General features: G+C 45.4%; 1 pseudogene; it reads left to right on the top strand.

Annotated features, from left to right (window-relative positions):
* The first annotated feature begins 3,739 nt into the window (after positions 1-3,739).
* Positions 3,740-16,007, top strand: LOC123485452 (annotated as a pseudogene).
* The last annotated feature ends 3,125 nt before the right edge of the window (positions 16,008-19,132 follow it).

Here is a 19,132-nt window from a genome sequence, read left to right as displayed (position 1 = left end):
ACAGAAATGGTTTGTCAAGGTCGGTGTGGAAGAACTTGTCTGGCCTGCACAGAGCTCTGACCTCAACTCCATCGAACACCTTTGGGATGAATGGTGGGCTGGAGCACCCTGCCTGCAGCCAGGCCCAATCGCCCAACATCAGTGCCCGACCACTCACTAATGCTCTTGTGGCTGAATGGAAGTCCCCTGCTGCAATGTTCCAACATCTAGTGGAAAGCCTTCCCAGAAGATTGGAGACTGTTATAGCAGCCAAGGGGGGATCAACTCCATATTAACGCCCATGATTTTGGAATGGGATGTATTTCAGGTGGGGCTGGTTGCCCCCTCCTCGTGATATGAAATTAATTGGGCAGGGGCGTGAATTGACAGCACGGCTAAGCGGTGGAGACTACCTAATGCATTTGGGGCACATACACTAAGCCAAAAATAATAATAATATATTTTTTTAGGATATTTATTTTGGGAGGGGGGGTGGCTAACTTCATGCATTTCAACACATTTTGCCATGGGGCAGACCTTTTCTTGTCGTGTTATGTTATTCTACACCCTGGGCCCCGCTCCAGGGGAGAACCACAACCCAAAATAAAATATTATTGTGGGGGATGAATCGACCTGTTCTGAACATGTCGCCCCCCCCCAACCCCATGTGGAATTACACCTATGGGATAGGTAGTAAGAGAAGATGCCACCATTAGCACACAATAACTCCATTGGTTTCAGTTCTGGTGGGACTGGCCTATTTTGGGCTATGAATATCTAGGCCTTAACCCTAATTGTTTGTTAGAATCATTTGTCCCTATCAAAAATCAACCTATTTAATGTACAGTTGTCTCATGAACTTCTGAGCCTTGATGGACCCATTGCTGCTTTGTCTGGTTCATCAAGTAACAGAACAGCCTTCTCCACACCTCAAACTCAAGGAAAGTATCCCATGACGTTCTTTGTTACCGGCCAGCTCCTTGTATAAAATCTGCATCACTAGATATGCTTGGGCCATTTCTGATGGCCTGTGATCGAAAACAAGAGCTCGGAGGGGAAACTGATAAGCTGTCCTGGATGGGAGATGCCAGAGAGGAAAAGGAGAGGGAGAGCAAAGAAAAAGGACTATCGATCACCGACGTTCCTCTATTCTGAGCCGTGGATGACATCACCCCAGGTCTTTCACACCTACCTGTGGGTTGGGTTTGTACATTGTAAACCTTTGACCTCCTTTTATGAGCCTGACAAAGTTAGGACACGGGCACACACTCCTGATAAGAAGTCCAGTCAGAGCTGAGTAATATTCAAACCACATATTCTTCTGACCTGCATGCTAGCTGAGAGCCATGAATGTACAGTCCGTGCTCTCTTTTATACAATGTGCACAAACCTTTACTGATAGGCTGGTTGTTCCAGTTGCTTCAAATTCTTTTCGGGAATGTGTTTGGGTAGTGGTGGGCTTCTTAGGCCATGTTCCCGGTTCCCCCGTTTTTCCCCTTACCCCTCCTGCTTGACGGATGAGGATGGAGTGTGCTGTGTGCCACTGCAGGCTGCCGGCGAATGCGGAATGGCTGCCGGGCGATGACTCATGTTCAACACACATACACACTCTCTCGCTCCCTCTCTCTCTCTCTCTGGCACACACACAAGTGGAATCTGCTTGTCAAGGAGACTGAATCATACGGTACGTGGGGAAGCACTTTTGAGCAAACAGCCTAGGAAATCAGGCACGGCCGCCGCTGCTTCCACCATGGTCAGGCTGATGATTGGGGATGTTGCGTCGTCTCGCACACCGTGACGGTCTGCCGACGGAGACCATGAGGAATTTGTGACCGTGGCCGCGTGATGTAGGAGAGATGTCCGATTATAAAAGGCAAGCCGTCCGGTTTCTGTGTTTCTGCTGCTTCCCTGGTTTCTGCTTGCCATGTCTTTCTGTGTCTACTCTGCAATGTCCTCCTCCTCGCACATATTCTGGGGGGCTGTTGCTGCAGGGGCTGCTGCTTGTGACTACTGCTTGGTTAGGATAAGGTTTTGTTTTGGCTGTGGTGGAATAGGTTAGATGAGCGATGCTGCCACCTTTTACAGAGGAGATTTGGTGTTTCTGTAACGCTAGGGGCTCTCTCTGGCTTGTGCACTCAGGGCTTAATGTGTAATCATAGGTGAGTACATTCGCTGGCACTCTGCGAGATTGTTATGAATCATCCATGTGGGCTCCATGTTCATGGATCTCAGGGAGACGGATCGTCGGCCTTGTTTGCAAAGACGGGCTTTATTCAGACATTTTCTTCCTTCCTTTACCCGGTTTATTGGTCAAAACTCAAAATGAATATTCATTGTGTTTGGAAGTGCAGCCAGGGTATCTGGGATAATCATATCATGGCGTGTGTTTGTGTGAGTGACAGAGAGAATATGTGGGAGAGAGAGAAGGGGGTGACCTCTGCAGAGGGAGAGGAATTACTCCCCCTCTTTAGTATGTACTATCATGGCCGCTGCATTCCAGGGGTGTCAACAAAACCCAAGCTTATCTCGCTCTGGGGGTGGGTGGGCTGTGGAGTCATCATCCCTCATATGATATCAAACACTGCCTGTCCGTCAGGATTTGACAAAGCATTTACCATGTCTAGTGACACATACACCCAATTCATACGTACTGGTGTATTTGTCTGGGATTTTATATGTAAAGGATTGCTGCTGATGACTTCATTTGTAACCCTTTTTGCATTTTCGCTGCTAGCCAGGTGTCCTTATTTCTCTGGTGGCATTTCTCATGCTTCTTGGCATGGTTTGTACATGTCTGTGAGTTAGGCCTAGCTTGTCTGAGGGTGGAGGTGTGGGAGTGTTAGTGGAGGTGTACCATCACTCATGCTCTCTTCAAATGCCAGATGGACAGTTAGTTTACCATGTTAAAAGCCATGGGCACATAGACATCTTTCAACTGCAATGGATGGAACATTCCTGCCTAATATATTGTCAAATAGTTCAATCTGAGGTAGTGTAATGCATACAATTGTGCTGTACTCATGGTATAGCAACACTGAATCTTACAGGACTAGACTTGCCTCAGTATCCCTTTGAGAGGCCCTGATGACTAGAAAGACAAATGTAATTAATTGGACGTCTTTATTAACAGGTGTCCTGGATGTGCATGAGGAGTAGTGTAAGGGTGAGATTAGGAAAGTGACAGGTTGAAAAACAATTTGGTTGTTAGATTATTAGGCGGCCATTACTTTTTGTAAAGCTGCATCTTTCTGTGTTCTTTATCTGGTTTCAGGCAGCCACTTGAATAACTGATATTTGGTACCTTTTTTCAGCAGCTTGACGATATGATTTTAAATACTACGTCATGCAAAGCCATACCACTGCTAATGGGGGGAGTTCTTAAAAGCTGTGTTAATTGGTGCTAGTTTGTTGTCGTTCAAATATGGCAGAAGGTGAGGGGGTGATGCAGAGTGTGTTCGTGGTCCATTTTCACAGCGCAGATGTACATGACTCATAATTTTAAGGGTTTTCTTTGTTCACGAAAAAGTGGTTTCGTCCTGTGGCTGTATGCAAATATGTAGGTTTCATTTGTATCAGCCATTTTTATTTGTTGCGTTTGCAATGCTAAGCAGGTCCACGATTGTGACCTCATGTCACCTCATGTTTCAGCATGATAATGCACGACCCCATGTTGCAAGGATCTGTACACAATTCCTGGAAGCTGAAAATGTCCCAGTTATTCCATGGCCTGCACACTCACCAGACATGTCACCCATTGAGCATGTTTGGGAAGCTCTGGATGGACATGTACGACAGAGTGTTCCAGTTCCCACCAATATCCAGCAACTTTGCACAGCCATTGAAGAGGAGCGGGACAACATTCCACAGGCCACAACATCCTGATCAATTCTATGCGAAGGAGATGTGTCGCGCTGCATGAGGCAAATGTTGGTCACACCAGATACTAACTGGTTTTCTGATCCACGCCCCTACCTTTTTTTTTAAAGGTACAGTATCTGTGACCAACAGATGCATATCTGTATTCCCAGTCATGTGAAATCCATAGATTAGAGCCTAATTTATTTAAATTGACTGATTTCCTTATATGAACTGCAACTCATTAAAACCTTTTAAATTGTTGCATGTTGCATTTATATTTTTGTTAAAAAATATAAACGCAACATGCAACAATTTAAACGATTTTAGTGAGTTACAGTTCATATAAGGATATCAGTCAATTGAAATAAATTCATTAGGCCCTAATCTATGGTTTTCACATTAATGGGCAGGGGCGCAGCCATGGGTGGGTCTGGGAGGGCATAGTCAGAAATAGTTTTTCCCCACAAAAGGGCTTTATTGCAGACAGAAATACTCCTCAGTTTCATCAGCTGTCCGGGTGGCTGGACTCAGACGATCCCGTAGGTGAAGAAGCCGGATGTGGAGGTCCTCGGCTGGCGTGGTTACACGTGATCTGCGGTTGTGAGGCCGGTTGGACGTACTGCCAAATTCTCTAAAACGACGTTGGTGGCGGCTTATGGTAGAGAAATGAATATTCCTGCAGTCGGCATGCCAATTGCACGCTCTCTCAAAACTTGAGACATCTGTGGCATTGTGTTGTGTGACAAAACTGCACATTTTATAGTATTTTATTGTCCCCAGCACAAGGTGCACCTGTGTAATGATCATGCTGTTTAAATCAGCTTCTTGATATGCCACACCTGTCAGGTGGATGGATTATCTTGGCAAAGGAGAAATGCTCACTAACAGGGATGTAAACAAATTTGTGCACAACATTTGAGAGAAAAAAGCTTTTTGTGCATATGGAACATTTCTGGGATCTTTTATTTCAGCTCATGAAACCTGCGGCCAACACTTTACATGTTGTGTTTATATATATATATATATAAAAAAGCACCTGCTCTGCAACCTCACTGTCCCTCTTTCTCATGCTAACTGACTGACCCCAACTTTCTCCCTCTCTCTACAATACAGTGACAGCTACATTGTGCGCGTCAAAGCGGTGGTCATGACCCGGGACGACTCGAGTGGCGGCTGGCTGGCCCAGGACGGTGGATGCCTCAGCCGTGTGGGCGTGTGCAAGGTGCTGTCGGCCGAGCTGCTGGGCGAAGCAGCTTCCTCATCCACGCGAGCGTCTCAAAGACAAACAGGTAAAGCCTTTGCTAGTGCTCAGACCCAAATCCTGACTTGTTACAGTAACAATTATCTCACTAGCTTCCAAAGTAAGAAGTGTCGTTGGTAAGCACGGGATCAAATCCCGTCCAGGGCAGACGAGGGTCGATTCTATCACACATATTTTGAATGTATTCACAAATCCTTAATTGTCATCAATGAACGTTTTTCGGGAATGTTCATGTCACACATATGTGTTTGTCAGATATCGGTCCTCAGCTTTTTTTCTTCTGTTGCTCTTTCTGTTCCTTTGTAGATTATTCAGGTAGTAGAATCAGTGTGGGCTTGCGTAAAGAGGATTGCACTTTTAGCCTACTTTGTTTGGAGCATGGTTTAGTTTATAGTCCATTCAAACGTGTGCCTCCTCCCAGGTGATTCTGGAATGCTTCCTGAAGAAGGATCTGGAGTACACCAAGGCCACGCCCACATTTCACCACTGGAAAGTGGACAACAAGAAGTGTGGCTTGACGTTCCAGAGCCCTGCCGATGCACGCGCCTTCGACCGTGGGGTCAGGAAAGCCATGGAGGACCTGACGGAAGGTACGGGAGGGGAAGGCGAAGACTATGAGGGCTGTATCGCAATGCTCTTGAATGGTATACATCCCTTTCCTTTATTGCCACTGTTAGGTGAAAGAGGTGGATAGGTAACCATGTTAGTTTAACTTATCAAATGCGTTCAGATCATCATAGTAAGAAAAGGAAGATGTTTGATGCTATGGGGATGTGGAAGTCCAGCTGAAGTGGTTCAGCCTCCTCCTGCAGGTTACTCACTATTGGCTATCTTTGTTTTCCAGGATCTACCACCTCTTCTTCGACCATCCAGAACGAGGCCGAGTTGGGTGGCGACGATGTTTTCACCGTGAGTCCCTCCCCTTGTTCCTCTATTGTAGTTTCAAACACCAGCAAGTTCAGGGACCTTATAAAACATTTTGAGAGAATCCAAGTTTGTCTGTTTTGGTTAGGGTCAGGTTTATAGTCCCACCCAAAACTCTGGGGCTTCATGTCAATAGAGACGCTATGTTTCCCATCTATGGTCATGGCTGTCCACTTGCATGTTGGACTCCATATTGTTTCCGTCTGCAAGATCACCTCTAGTCTGTGCTTGGTCAGGCTTGTCTCTCGACTTCACTTATAGTCCTTTTTTCTTTTTCGAAGTGTGTGTGAAGGTTTCCCCAAAAGCAGGGAAGGAAGTTATTTTTGTTTTGCCCATTTCGGGAAGAGATGGCCCTTTGTTTTTGAGCAGGAGATGGCTGGTGTGATAGTAACAGGCGGCTGGTAGGGGGGATGAGGGAGGGAAGGAGGAGGAAGAGAGAGGAGGGGTAGGTATCCTGTAGTGTTTTGACCAGACTCCTCTGCCGTTTGGCATTTGGTTTGTCGCCGTCACAGGAGATGAGGAGCAGCAGGCGGGGGTCGCAAGGTCTCTTCCTGCACCCCCCACCCACTCCTCTAAAACTATCATTAGCAGCTGCTTCCTAGCAAACTGCCTCTGTGATTTAACACCATGGGAAGGGAGGGGGGAAGGAGGGGAGGACTGAGAGAAGGGAACGCCTTGTGTTGCCTCTCTCTCTTTCCTCATGTTGAACAGTCTGGAGAGAGCTGGGTTTTTTTGGCCGGCCCTCTTGGAAGAGGGAGTTGCTGTGCGTGTGCACACTGATGCTTCCTTCAGCTGGGTTTTGACTTGCCTCCATTGTGGATTTCTGCAGATGGATGTTTTTGTTAGCCAGCAATTGTGGATGTTCAAAGAGCACGTTCAGCAAAACGTTTAAATACCTTCATTGATAATACTCGAGATGATTAAACGTGCTAATTTACTTGAGTGCAGAAGCTGTGAAAGGGCATGTGGCTAGCATAGTTCAGTTTCTCAAGCTACCTGCTTTGACACATTAGGCAAGATGGGCCACTTCCATCTCGTAAAGAACAAGAAGGCCCGCACAACTCTTTAAGCTCCCAATTCACCGCTTTATTGACAACGTTTTGATCCCAAACGGATCTTCGTCAGAACAAACAGACGGAGTGCTCAAATATACACATTTCACGTCACATGACCATTACGCACATGATGCATGGTGGGTGTGGAAATAATTCAATTAACTTTTTGTGCACAATCTAATTAATCACAGATGCATATGGTCATAAAGGATTATATACATACAAATGAGTTCAAGTTAAAACCTAGGCAACTGTAAAAAAAAAATTTTGAATACCTGCCCATATGACCATTACGCGCAAGAGGCGTGGTGGGCCGTAGATATAATTCCAGTGACCTATTTCAAAAACAACGTATCTCTAATAATTTGATATCAATGAGATGGGCACATGAAGTAGTTACAGAATCTAATATATACAGTGCATTCAGAAAGTATTCAGACCCCTTGAGTTTTTCCAAATTTTGTTACGTTACAGCCTTATTCTAAAATTGATTAAATCGTTTTTTCCCCCTTCTCAATCTACACACAATAACCCATAATGACAAAGCAAAAACAGGTTTTTAGAAAATTATGCTAATTTATTACAAAAACTGATATCACATTTACATAAAAGTATTCAGACCCTTTACTCAGGTACTTTGTTGAAGCACCTTTTGCAGCAATTACAGCCTCGAAGTCTTCTTGAGTATGACGCCACAAGCTTGGCACACACGGTATTTGAGGAGTTTCTCCAATCATCTCTGCAGATCCTTTCAAGCGCTGTCAGGTTGGGATGGGAAGGCCTGCACAGCCATTTTCAGGTTCTCCATAGATGTTTGATCGGGTTCAAGTCCGGCTCTGGTGGGCCACTAAGGACATCAGAGACGTGTCTCAAAGCAACTCCTGCGTGGTCTTGGCTGTGTTCTTAGGTATTGTCCTAGTTGGAAGGTGAACCTTCGCCCCAGTCTAAGGTCCTGAGCGCTTTGGAGCAGGTTTTCACTAAGGATCTCTCTGTACTTTGCTCCATTCATCTTTCCTCGACCTGACTAGTCTCCCACCCCCTACCGCTGAAAAAACATCCCCACAGCATGATGCTGCCACCACCATGCTTCACTGTAGGGATGGTGCCAGGTTTCCTCCAGACGTGACGCTTGGCATTCCGGCCAAAGAGTTCAATCATGGTTTCATCAGACCAGAAATCTTTGTTTTCATGGTCTCGGAGAGTCCTTTAGGTGCCTTTTGGCAAACCAAAGCAGGCTGTCATGTGCTTTTACTGAGGAGTGGCTTCCTTCTGGCCACTCTACCATAAAGGCCTGATTGGTGGTGTGCGGCAGAGATGGTTGTCCTTCTGGAAGGTTCTTCCATCTCCACAGAGAAACTCTGGAGCTCTGTCAGAGTGACCATCAGGTTCATGGTCACCTCCCTGACCAAGGCCCTACTCCCTGATTGCTCAGTTTGGCCGGGCGGCCAGCTCTAGGAAGTGTCTTGGTGGTTCCAAACTTCTTCCATTTAGGAATGATGGAGGCCACTGTGTTCTTGGGGACCTTCAATGCTGCGGACATTTTTTGGTAGTTTTCCCCAGATCTGTGCCTCAACACAATCCTGTCTTGGCGCTCTACGGACAATTCCTTCGACCTCATGGCTTGGTTTTTGCTCTGACATGCACTGTCAACTGTGGGACCTGTGTGCCTTTCCAAATCATGTCCAATCAATTGAATTTACAACAGGTGGACTCCAATCAAGTTGCAGAAACATCTCAAGGATGATCAATGGAAACAGGATGCACCGGAGCTCAATTTCAAGTCTCATAGCAAAGGGTCTGAATACTTATGTAAAAACATTTTTAAATTGGCCCCCCAAAAAATTATCCTGTTTTCGCTTCATCATTAGGTATTGTGTGTAGATTGACGAGGAAAAATAGTATTTAGAATAAGGCTGTAACGAACAATGTGGAAAAAGGGAAGGATCTGAAACTTTCCGAATGCACTGTGTACAAAATGACCAAGTAGGAGACCTGGAAAGTAAGACAAATCAAAGTGACATTCATGTAAGTAATGGTCTGATATCAAACTCTTGGTTCAGACCTTTAGGAGAAATGGTGCACAAACGGTGAATCCAATATAATTCTCTTCTCAATAATAGATTATCAGTATCTCCTCCCCTCCAAGGTGTCTTAACGTGTTCGATACCAATGTATCTCAGAGAGCTAATGTTGTGACTTCCATCTCTTGCCTGGAGAAAAGCCTGTATGTCCATTTGGCACACTCACACCACCATACTTGCAATCACAAACATATACATACACAAGGTGCAAACACAAGCTCAATTGGAGAATGGCGCTCAGTTCGATCCCCGACCACCCCATTTATGCACACATGACAAGTCGCTTGATAAAGCGGCATATTTTTTTTTTATTTACATATGGCTAGACACTAAACAGGCTTACACAAACAGAAGAAATTGGAACTAGTGGTCAATTGCCTATTTCCTTCCCTGTTAAGGTCTTGGCACAGGAAACCCTTAACCTGAAATAGTTTTATAAACCCACCAAGAGACAAATATAACCCCCCAGAGCTAGGGATAGGCATCTTTAACGAGATATATATTTTTTCCCCACAAATACTGTAAAACTATTTAGTTTACTTGTCAAAATTAAAAACTTGTTATATTGAGAGAGTGGGGTTATGCTTGTCAAGCACAAAGAAACGTTCTCTGAGGGGGACAAGCAGCAGCAATCTCACATATTTTGCCACTGCAAAGCGAGCAGGGAACACAGCTCATCACGTCAATGATAACGCAAGATATGTTACCTCTCAGCTTTGTGGAGGGAGAAGGCTTCCTTCGCCTAATGGCATTTGTGGAGCCAGAGTACAAGGTGCCATCGTGAAAAACTATAACTGCGAGTAGAGAATTGGTATGACTGAGTGCATTCGGAATGTATTCAGACCCCTTCCCATTTTCCACTGTTACGTAACAGCCTTATTCTAAAATTGATTAAATTTATATTTTCCCTCATCAATCTACACACAATACCCCATAATGACAAAGTGAAAACAGGTTTTTAGAAATGTTTGCTAATTTATTACAAATAATAAATAAATAAAACGTATCTACATAAGTATTCAGACCCTTTGCAATGAGACTCAAAATTGAGCTCAGGTGCATCCTGTTTCCACAAATTGATTGGAGTCCACCTGTGGCAAACTCAATTGATTGGACATTATTTGGAAAGGCACACACCTGCCTATTTAAGGTCCCACAGTTGACAGTGCATGTCAGAGCAAAAACCAAGCCATGAGGTCGAAGGAATTGTCTGTAGAGCTCCGAGACAGGATTGTGTCGAGGCACAGATCTGGGGAAGGGTACCAAAAAATGTCTGCAGCATTGAAGGTCCACAAGAACACAGTGGCCTCCATCATTCTTAAATGGAAGAAGTGTGTAGATTGTTGAGGGAAAAAGTAATTGAATCAATTTTAGAATAAGGCTGTAACGTAACAAAATGTGCAAAAGGTGAAGGGGTCTGAATCCTTTCTGAATGCACATTTTTTTCCCCAGTGCAGGCCTTGTGTTCTAAAATAGATTTTTATTTCTACACGAGTACTCGAAAAAGAAATCATGCGAGTACTCGAACAGTCAAAACGTTTCAAATACCCATCCCTACCCAGAGCTAGCTAGAATGTGGCCACCTCCGGCAGTTCACCAGATCATTTCCTGAATGCCAGTTCCGTTCCTGGCATGGATAACACGGAAACCTCATACAACAAGGCATCAAAAGCATCGGTCCAGTAAGGCATACATACACTCGGCACAGCTATAACTGCAGTGTGTGTTGCTGTTATATCACAGGGTTTTGAATAGGCCTAATTTCCAGGGAGGAGAGAGCGAGGGATATGTACATGAGTCATAGTGGTGCATTTGCAGTGGAGGCCTCTGCCTGGCAGCCCATCCCAGCTGCTGCTGCCTGACCCACTGTACTTTCCCCAGCCTACACACAGTTAGCGATCCTAGAGGACATGCTAACCCTTTACTACCACTGTACTCTGCCTACACACTGTTAGCTAGCCTAGCGGACATGCTAATATGTTACTTATTTATCTAGCAGATACGCTCTTACAGGGACACTGCGAGATTTAGGTTGGTTTTAACACTATCCATGGAGCTTTTAAACTACGGGCGCACAACATGGTTCAATGTGCCAATAAAATCAGCACTGTCAACTTTTTCAGTTTGACATATTGCCAGCGTCTTGAGCTTAAATTGGGATCTGTATACTGTGCTTATGATGATACAAAAAAAAGAGTAGGCGGAACAGAGACGAACTTGGTGAACAAGGCATTTGTGGGAAGTGCATGGATCTATATACACCTCGCCGTTCTTGGAAGTCTCCCAGTACGGTAGCCAGCTCCTCTCAAAAGCATGGAAATAGACGCTATAACTAAACCAAATGCTGGGTGGTTGGTAATTTAGTCTTACAAAAGCTACACATAGTAAATGATATTGTATAAATTCGTTAATTTGACTGAAAATCATAAACGAGATTCTATCCTCTTCCTCATTCTCTGTCCCGTTGTTGGATAGAGATCAGAACATTGTATCTTTACCATTATGGTGTCTGTGAGCGCCATTGAGACAGATAAAACGTTGCGATCTCTAAATCTGTGACAACGGGAAAGAGAATGATGTGGATAGAAAATCAGTCAAATTAACACATTTACTATGTATAGCTTTGTAAGACACTAAGCTTTGGAGTAGTTGGAAGGTCTATTTCCCTGCTTTTGATAGGTGCTGGCTACTGTACTGGGAGGCTTCCAGAAATTGTGTTAAGCTAACGATATACTAACTTTAATCATCTCCAAACTGCACGCAGAGACATAAAAATGGTTTTCAATGGGTTCGCCTGACTCTGAGTAAGTAGAAAAACGACCTAAATCTAGAAATCTGTGTCCCTTTAAGCTAGCAGACATGCTAACACATAACAAGACACGCTAAAACGTGATGCTGACAAGACTACCAAGCTCAAGAGAAAAGACGCTACTAAAGAACACGACTAGGAAATGGTAAAGTACTACACCACTACTAAAAAGAAACTGAGATGGGCCTTCACTGCTACACAATTTTATCCACTCTCAACGTTAATAATAGCAACCTCTGTTGATGATACTAGGCTAGTGAATCCAGTCCATTGTAACTCATTTGCTTTCCTCTTGTCTGGCGTACCTAGCCTTTATCCTAAATCTGATAGTGATGGGAAGTCCAGGTCCTTGCTTCCCCTCTTTCTCTTCTTTTTGTTTCTCCGTCTCCCTTCCGATGGCATCAAAGAGGAAAAGGGCCTAGCGTGTCATTACCACAGGATGTCTAGTCAGGGGGAAGAGGGCCCGTCAGTAATCCGTCACTGCCTCCCTGTTTACATAGCTGGCCCTACTTAGAAAAAGAAGGTCCGCTCAAGGGAACGCTTCAATTCGCCTCGGTTGCAGATTCCCCCCCCCCCCCATTTTGTAAAATTATTTTTGAATCTAGCCACATTCCCCTGTGGCCCAGAGAGCTAGCCTGAAGGAGGGGGAAGGTCACATTGTATTAGATAGGATCTGTCTTTTTCTAAAAGCCTGAGGGAACTGAAGTCCCGGCACAGATGGAGGAGAGAGGACAATGACGAATGACCTTTACCCCCATCTCTCAACCCCCCCCACCCACCCCAAAGGCGCTAGAACAATATTAGTCAAGAGTAAATAAGACACTCCCTGGGATGATGCAATACTTCCTCCTCTTTTTGGAAGGTCCGGTGTGACTGGTGAGATTTGGACAGACTGTTGGAATGTCTCCCTTTGGGGCTTGCGGGGGGGGGACGTTTAACAAGGGTGCGGGAGGCTCAAACACCTCACACTGTGTGTGTAGTATCAGTCTTTTGGACATCAGGTTCTTTTTGAACGGGCTGCTGGTGAGGATACTGTCCACTCTGTAATGTCGATGAGGCCGAGGGTAGTTTTAGAATCGCCAGCTGCCGCGAGTTCCATTCCTGTGTCTGGTCTGGAGGCTAAATTGATAATTAGCTCAGCCACAAATACACCCCTCCCCCCTCCCCAACCACAGAAATCATACCGAGCACAGGAACACACATGCACACACACTTACAAATATATCTTACATATGCACACACACACAAACACACTCACAATTAGACCGCGGCGCACACATGCACACATCCCCCAACCGGCCCCACAGTAATCACGCTTAGCACAACACATACACACACAGGTCCTACTATTTGGCTTTTCTTGTGCTCTAGGGCACAGTGGCTAGTAGCTGGCTTGTGTGTGTGTGTGCTTGTGTGTGTTACTCTGTAATTACCTCAAAGGGCTGCTGCCCCCCACCAGAAGCAGCCCCTTACCTTAATCTCCAGTCTTAATTCGCCTCCATTCACACCCAAACCAAGAAATGATGAAAATCTCCAAACAAGGCAGAGGTATGCCTTTGAAATCCAAGGCTGCGCCACACACATCTCACATCTCCCCTAATCAACACGCCTGGTAGACTTCCATGGCTTTTGTGATGAACATGGGTAATTTAGTCCTTTTACATTCCATAGGCCTTGCGCTATTAGTACTCGGTAGCATTTCTTTCTCCCTCTCTTTTTATGTTTTTCCCCCTCAAGAAAGCCCCGCTGTTGGAGTAAATATCTGAACAGGGTCTGTGTTTGTAATCATCTCCATCAGACAGGGGCCCCGGTTCGCCTCCTAAAGAACATTTCTCAACCCTAACCAAGCTCTTGGCATCGCCCGAGGAAGGGATGCTACTTTTAGCTTTGGCCGGGCTAGCCGAAGCCCTTTATAGCAAGAGAGGTTGTCTGTCCAATAAACTTGGGACTAAGAAACCAGAAACCGTCAAAGTGAATGAGAGTGGGACGAGAGAGGGTGGTGGTTTCATTTTGATATCATATGCCGAGGCCGGATTCCTCTCGTTGATTGCCGCAGCCTAGCAGTGCTCTGGCACACCTTGGCAGCGCAGCGTTGTGGTGAGGCGAATCGGGGGAACCGAAAGTTAGCCAAAAGCGCCCCCCACGTGAAAGAGGTCTCGCCGGGCCTCAACTGGTGACGCAATCAACCACACTTCTGGTCTTGCTCGACGCTAAAGGGGCTGTAAGTCGTAAGTTCCTAGCTGGAATTAATTTAACCTACCCTCAATATAAATAAAGTGAGACTTCAGAACAGTTTTTACCACTTTTGTTCTTGAAGGCATTATTTTTTGGAGGCGTGGGGGGTTGTTGTTAATTGCATACAGAAGTAGGGAGATTTTGACTCGGAGCCATGACACGCTTTTACCTTAGCAATGGCCCATTGAGCGCGCCATGTGCAGGTTGGTTTGATTGGCCTCAAATTATACCACTCCAAAAGTAGTGGTATCATTCATTACATCGCTAAGCCAAAACGCCTCAAAACCTTGAAAAGTTTATTTTAGGTTAGAAGAGCCTGTTGTTTTGTGGAACATCTTTGGTCCGCTAAGTACTGTGAGAAGTGTTAGCGTAGCCAAACACAATGTGCCAGAAAGCGGTGATGTTTTCTAATGTAAAGCTTGGGCGATATTCCTCCCATGCAGTGTAGTCGGGTCGTGTTCATTATGCACCAAGCGGAAGAAAACTGACCAAAACAGGGAGGGGCGATCGAAGCTGTCCAATAAGAAATGCACATTTTCAGTTGCAAAACGCTGTCCATTGCGTGCCCTAATGAACAGGACCCTGTCCTGACTCGTGTTTGGTTTGGTCTTTTCTCTCAGAATGCCACCGACAGCTCGGGGCCCAACTCCTCCCACTCCCAGAAGAAGAGCCGCCGCAGCTGCAGACCCTGGCTCCGCCCAGCTTCTGCGAGCCGCGCCTGCACCACTGCATCCTGGGCCACTTCACGACCAGCACCGACCCTCGGACCACTACTCTGGACAGGTGGGTGGCTGGGGGACGACGGTGGCAAGGTGGGGTCACCAAAACCTTGATTAAAAAAATAATATGTATTGGAGCTAGAGGGTTGGGTGCTACATTTATACAATGGGTAGGTGAGGGAATGAGTGTAAGTGTTCTTGAAGCATAAACTATGGTGGTAGTGTGATAATGTATTTTCAAGTTGGAGAATATCTAGATAGGCCTGGAAGTTGACTGCTTGTTGGAAGACGTTAGATGCCCCATGTTAGTTTTGTAGTTTGTAGACTGGTCTGTGTAGTGTTCATCGCTTTTTGCTCTTTATCTCTGCAGTCGGTTCCCATGTTCCCACGCCACGGCCAGCTTCAGGTGGGAGGAGGAGGAGATCGTGGGCGAACCAACCTCGCGAGCGGACCTGGCTGACGGGGCACGAGGACTACCCACGCCACCGCAACGCGCGCGACAAGCTCATCCAGCACCCCGAGGACACCGACGCATACGTGCACTTCGCCAAGAGCGAGCCCCAAGCACGACTACACCTACCTACCCCCTGGGCTTGATCCCCACCAGCACGCAAGGGACCCCAAGATAGGCTGCATGGAACGACTAGGTGGGGGGCGGCCTTAGCGGCGACACAGGGCGGTGGTCACAGCCCAGCCCCGCACCCTCCAGCTCAAGGGCAAGCGGGCGGAAGGAAGACGGCGAGCGCCGCACGCCGCGCTACTGCCGGGACATGTTCAACCACGAGGAGAACAGGCGTGCGGCGCTGCCAGGAGGCGCTCGGACCCCATCCAGACGTGCATCCACCGGGTCAGCTTCATGTGGTGCGCGGACAGCCTTCTCTACCACTGCATGTCGGACCCGGGAGGGCGACTACTCGGACCCGCGCCGTGCGACACCAGCGACGCAGCGCTTCTGCCTGCGCATGGCTTGCCCTGGTTGGGTGCTCGCTGCTGGCCCCCTGCATGGCACGCCCCTGCGCGCCTGCACCGCTGGGCGGGGTGGTCTGCCACTGCCAAGTGCGGGGCAAGCACAAAGCCGGGGGCTGAGAGGGCCCCGGAGGTCCAGCGGAGAGATAGAGAGAGGGCAGAGTGGAGAGTAGAACAGAGACGATGGAAGGGACCGGAAGAGGGTGGGCCCGCTATTCTTTTGTTTTGTGTTTTTTGTTTGTTGTTGTTGTGTCTCTCGGCCACATTCCAGATGGGAAAACAATTGGTTTGTCCCGATTCTTTTCGAAATGGAAGTTTCTGTTGGTGGAAAGAAAGGGAAAAAAATAGTTTCCTATTGTTTTTTTTGTTTTTTTATTGTTTTTATAGGGGGTACCCTGCCTACGGCTTCAACGCCTTGCAATATCAAAGACTAAAACAATGAATATTCATTTATATATAAATATATATAAACAGGTATTTATATTTTTACACTCGTGTTGTAAAGGCTTGAATATTTTTCTTTTTCTCAGTGTTTTGTGAGGTCAGTGTGAGCGTTGTTTTCTGAGGGGGGTTCTCACTTTGTGTTCCCCTCGCCATGGCTCACCACCAATCACAGATCAAGCTGGTTCCCGCCTGTAAAGCAGAGGCACTTAAATCAAGGATGTGGTTCTAAATGGCACCTTATTCCTTATAGAGTGCACTACTTTTGACCAGAGGCCAATGGGCCCTAGTCAAATGTAGTGCAATATATAGGTAATAGTGCCAGGGGGATGCGGCCAACTGTGATCATGCCCTCCACAGCCAATGAAACAAAAAGAAAAGGTAAACGCTTAACCAGTGTCCCCACTCTGCTCCTGACTACTTCCTGACCTAGCCTGGTCCCAGATTCTGTGCTGTCTTGTCAACTCCTATGGTTGTCAATGGCTATAGGAGTTGGCCATACAGCCCAATTAGCTGGGGTCCAGGCTACCCTGGACTATAAATATTTTTTAAACCAAATTCAACCTAATCTCAATTAATGTCAGTGGAGAGACACCTGGAAAAAAACATGGAGAAGTACCATCACTGCCCGGCCAAGTAAGACTGAATGTACTGTGGATTCGGCCCAGAAACAAAAACGAAAAAATGGGTCAGGGGTACTTGAGGATTGGATGGGGAAACACTGCTTAAGACACTTAATCTGTAGGGTTGTGTGTGTGTGTGTGTGTGTGTGTGAGACTTCCTATGTGCAAAAGTCTGGAAAAATGGAATGGGCAACAATGTATCCCTGATTGCTATTGTTGTGACTTCAACTAAAAGCCAAAATGACAAAATAAGCTGCGGCATTTATATAGAGTATCTAAATTAGTCATTACAAAAAGAAAAATATATCCTCAATCAACCGCTTATTACAGTGGAAGAGGAGAAACTCAAGCCTTAGGTGAATTTTTATTCAGTTGATGCTAATGTTTGACATGTTTGATGATAATCTTTTGATATAGTTTTTATTTATTTGCCTTGCTAAATTTAGACACCAGCCTAAGGGGACTTGGGGGTTAAGAGGAAGGGGACGTCCCATAGTAAACTAAACACAGCCAAGAGGAGGGTTTTTTGTTACCTTTGAGATGGATGATGTCGTTGTCCACTCTACGGTGTCAATGGTGCTTTCTTTTGTGTGTCTTTTCTTTTGTTTTCAAAAGGATACTCAACGAGGCTAACTGTCAGGGAATCACGATCTGTAGAGTTTTTGCTCAACTTTAGCTTTGAGAGAAAGAACAGTTTTGATCTGGTTGCTCATCTATCCCCACTCCCCAAAGGTATAAGATTGTGGGTTCTCCAACGAAGGGACCTGCAAGCACACCTGATTCAACTAATCACCAATCGTGGTCTTCAGTCTGTACCATTATTAGCTGATATGGGGTGCGTTTACTGCAAGGCTGGAAACGAAAGGCTGCACACTCCAGTAGTGTCCCACCAAGACCAGAGTTGGAGACGAGTGAAGAAAATCTATTCTTCTGTAGTCCAATAACTCCCCACTTCCTGGTCTTTTACTCAGTATTACATTACAGCCAATGGCAAGGGAGGAGGCTGATGTCTGTCGGCCAATCACATCAGTCAGGCAGGTGGTGTCAAAATGTATACAAAAAATAAAATGGACGCTACAGCATGCATATACTTTAACATGTATGTGTGTATGTATTGAAACAAAAACTAGCCTCAAATTGAAACCAGCCTGTAACCCCACCTCGTGGGAGGAACATTAAGGTTTGATCTTTCTCTGTATGAAGCACAACACTAATCAGAAAAACCTCATGAACAATATGCGCAAATTGCTGTGAAGTGTCCGATCTCGGGTCGCATCAACGTGGTAGAAAATACATCTAATGCTGTCTATCCCAGTCATACACAACTAATCGTCATAACCATTCAAGTACCAAGCAATGTCTGGGGTTAAAAGGGTGACGGTACCATGGCGTTGCGGGTTTGTACAAAAGCTCTCGTTGTGTCCATGTCTTTCTCTTTACTCTCTCTCTGCCTTTCTTCCTTCCTGTTTTCTACCTTGTCCTTGTTTGTCAGCTTTGCAATACTGTTGCCATTCATTGTAGAGAAGATCCAAGTTTTATTTTTTCTATCTGTGGTAAAAGAAAAGTTAACCAAAAGCAGTTTGTCTGTTTGGTGCAGTGTCTAATTCCTGCACACATTTAACTATTAAAGGAAAGTGCCTGAAGCATCCTCTTCATCTATCTCCTCATATATCTTAGTATTTTTTTTTATGCTTAGAAAAATAGTTCAATCGATTGTTTTGTTTTGTCTGTTATTTTACAATACGCATTTTTACCTCTGTAAAACAAAACAGCTACAATATATATATATATATATATACAAGTGGTATGATGTACATTTTAAGTTCTATTTTTTGTATTGTTTCTAATATGATCGACACGACTTTTGCTTTTAAAAAGAAAATGAGAAAAATAGATTAACATCTGTATAAAATGCCAATACATCATATGGAAACTACCAGAAGCATGGCCTGGATAGTAAGTACTTTTCCGTGTGTGTGCGTGTTCATTTCAACTGTATATTACAGAGATGTGGTTTTGAGAGATTAAACCATGTTACAGTGGCATCTCACACAAGCCTGTACATTTATAGCATATACATAGCATTCATATAGTATTTCTATAGAACCTTTCTAACAGTAGTTTAGTGTTGTAGCCCAGCACTTCCCTGTGTTGCATCCGTCCTTTAGGAGCATTAAGGCG

This window comes from Coregonus clupeaformis, unplaced genomic scaffold, assembly GCF_020615455.1.
Source record: "Coregonus clupeaformis isolate EN_2021a unplaced genomic scaffold, ASM2061545v1 scaf0696, whole genome shotgun sequence".
In the NCBI taxonomy this organism is placed as follows: domain Eukaryota; kingdom Metazoa; phylum Chordata; class Actinopteri; order Salmoniformes; family Salmonidae; genus Coregonus; species Coregonus clupeaformis.
The sequence above is the reverse complement of the archived record's forward strand: the minus strand, read 5'-3'. Positions and strand labels throughout refer to the sequence as shown.